The sequence below is a fragment of the Hyaena hyaena genome, unplaced genomic scaffold, assembly GCF_003009895.1.
Source record: "Hyaena hyaena isolate Hyena2069 unplaced genomic scaffold, ASM300989v1 scaffold_1572, whole genome shotgun sequence".
NCBI lineage: Eukaryota > Metazoa > Chordata > Mammalia > Carnivora > Hyaenidae > Hyaena > Hyaena hyaena.
This window is the reverse complement of record NW_024082209.1, coordinates 67,713-70,405: the sequence shown is the minus strand read 5'-3', so window position 1 is coordinate 70,405 and position 2,693 is coordinate 67,713.

Here is a 2,693-nt window from a genome sequence, read left to right as displayed (position 1 = left end):
ATTTTTATCACCCTGTAAATAAACCTTATCTATATCCTGTCCCAGTCCCTCCTCATTCCTTAATCTACTTAGTTGTAGTGCTTATGCTGGGCACTTTGCATGAATGGAATCATACAATGGGGAGCAATTGCATCTGGCTTCTTTCAGTAAGCATAAATAAAGGTTTTGAGGTTAACCCATATTGAAGCATACATATGTTAATAGTTCAATCTTTAATCTAGATAGTGTTTCATAAGTCTAAATATTATTTTGTGAATCTAAATAATATTTAATTGTTTGGATTTATTTATCCTCTTCATGTGATGGACATTTGGATTATTTCTACTTTTTGGGCTTTTAAAAATAATGCTGCTATGAACATGTATGTACAGATTTTTGTGTGAACAAATATTTTTTATTCTTTTCGGCATATAATTGAGCATGAGATCATTGGGTCACATGGTAACCCTATACTTAATTTTTTGAGGAACTACGAAACTGTGGCGATACCATTTTATATTTCCACTAGCAACAAATGATGGCTCCATTTTCTCCATGGCCTCTCCAACACTGATTCATGGTAGTCATTTTTTATTATAGTCATCCTAGAAAGTGTGAACTACTAACTCATTGTCATTTAGATTTGCTCTTCCTCAAGGATTAGCGATGTTGAAAATCATTACGTGTATTTATTGACTATTTTCGTTTCGTTTTGTTTTTAATTTTTTAAAATGTTTACTTTGAGAGAGAGAGACAGAGCAGGAGCAGGGGAGGGGCAGAGAGAGAGAGAGAGAGACAGAATCTGAAGCAGGCTCCAGGCTCTGAGCTGTCAGCACAGAGTCCAACTTGGGGCTCAAACTCAAGAACCATGAGATCATGACCTGAGCCGAAGTTGGACCCTTAACTGACTGAGCCACTCAGGCTCCTCTATTGGTCATTTGTGTATTTTTTTCTTTAGAGAAATCTATTGAAATGATTTGCCCATTTTTATTTGGGTTATTTACCATTTAGTTGTAAGTGGTTTTTATATATTTCTTTTTTTAGTTATTTTCTTAGTGGTTGCCCTGGGGAGTCCAGTTACTATCTTAATTTATAACAATTTAATTAGGATTAATACCAACTTAATTTCAATTATATACAAAACTTTTACTCTTATGTAACTCATTTCCCTCTCCTTTCCTTTGTACTGCTACTGTAATACCAATCCCATTATTATATACCATGTGCCTACCAACACAGATTTATAATCATTTCTTTATGCAGTTGTTTCTTAAATGAGGTATAAGAAGAGAAAAGATTTACAATTCAAAAACAAATGCACTGGGGCAAAAGCTTTTCACACAGGGAGCTCAGAGTCAGGCTAATTAAAGATAGACTTGCAAAGGGGTTCTTCCAGGGAATAACTGGACAGGTTAAATATCATTCTCGGGAAATGAGATATTAAAGGAGCTCCAATCCCATTCCAATCCAATCTCCAGTGGCTATAGAGCTGTAAATTTTCATCACGTTTCTGTGTTTTGATTTTCAAGACTATTTCAGAACTAGAGACTGGTGATGCAACTAAGGTAAATTAAATCACTATAATAGTTGCTGTTCTTCCTAAGATTCAGATACTTTTCTTGAATAAACACTCAAATGTATCTTGGATTACTACAAGTATCTTCTTAATTTCCAGAGTTCTGAAAAAGTAAATTCTGAAAATAAATCTTTGGGAGTTTTGTTATTTCTTTTATGGATGAAAAATAATTTTGGAAGTCTTTACCCAGCCATTTTACTGACTGCCATATTTATATATTTGTGTTTAAAATAGCAAGAAGGGTAAAGGAAGCCTTGAGATTTAGGAATGGACAGAGTTAGAGAGAGAGAGAGAGAGAGGGAGGAAGAGAGGCTGAAGAGTTGGTCAGTGGCCAAATTATTCAGTTTTGAAGATCATACTCAAGAGTTTAGTTCAGGTTTTATTTTATTACTTACTTTAGTCTTTTTTGTGTGTGAAAAAAATCTTTATTTTAAGAAAAAAATTAGTTTAAAAAATTTAACAAGTTTCACTTAGTAAATACACCCAAAAGGAAATCAAACTACAAAAAAGTTTTAAGTCAACACCTCACTATTTCCTACAGTATTAGCAATGTGTCTCAATTTTCAAATTCAGCTTATTTCAGGGGGGGTACCTGGGTGGCTCAGACATCCAACTTTGGGTCAGGTCATGATTTCATGGTTCATGTGTTTGGGTCCCACATTGGGTTCTGTACTGACAGTGCACAGGTTGCTTGGCATTCTCTCTCTCTGCCTTTCTTTCCCCCCTCTCTCTTTCTCAAAATAAATAAATAAATAAACTTAAAAAAACTAACTTATTTTTAAAACTTAAACCGAAAAGATTTTAAATAAAAAGAAACTAGAAGAAAGAAACATAAGACATGTTCCTCTTTGAATTAGAGATCTGGCACCTTGGATTTTCCAAAAAAAGTACACCTCTCAGTGTATTCATGGTCATGTGCTATAAAAGATCCATTTAATATACTTAAAACTTCTTTAACTCAGATTACATCGCTCTGAAGTACACTACAAAAATGTTGCTTGAAAAAAGCTGAAAGTAGTTTTAGTTTATACTCATTATCACATGCTAGAAGAAAGTTTGCATGAGAAAACACTGAAGAGGTGATTTTTTAATCCAGATTTCACAAACTCACGATGCAAAATGGGTCCCACAACTTCCT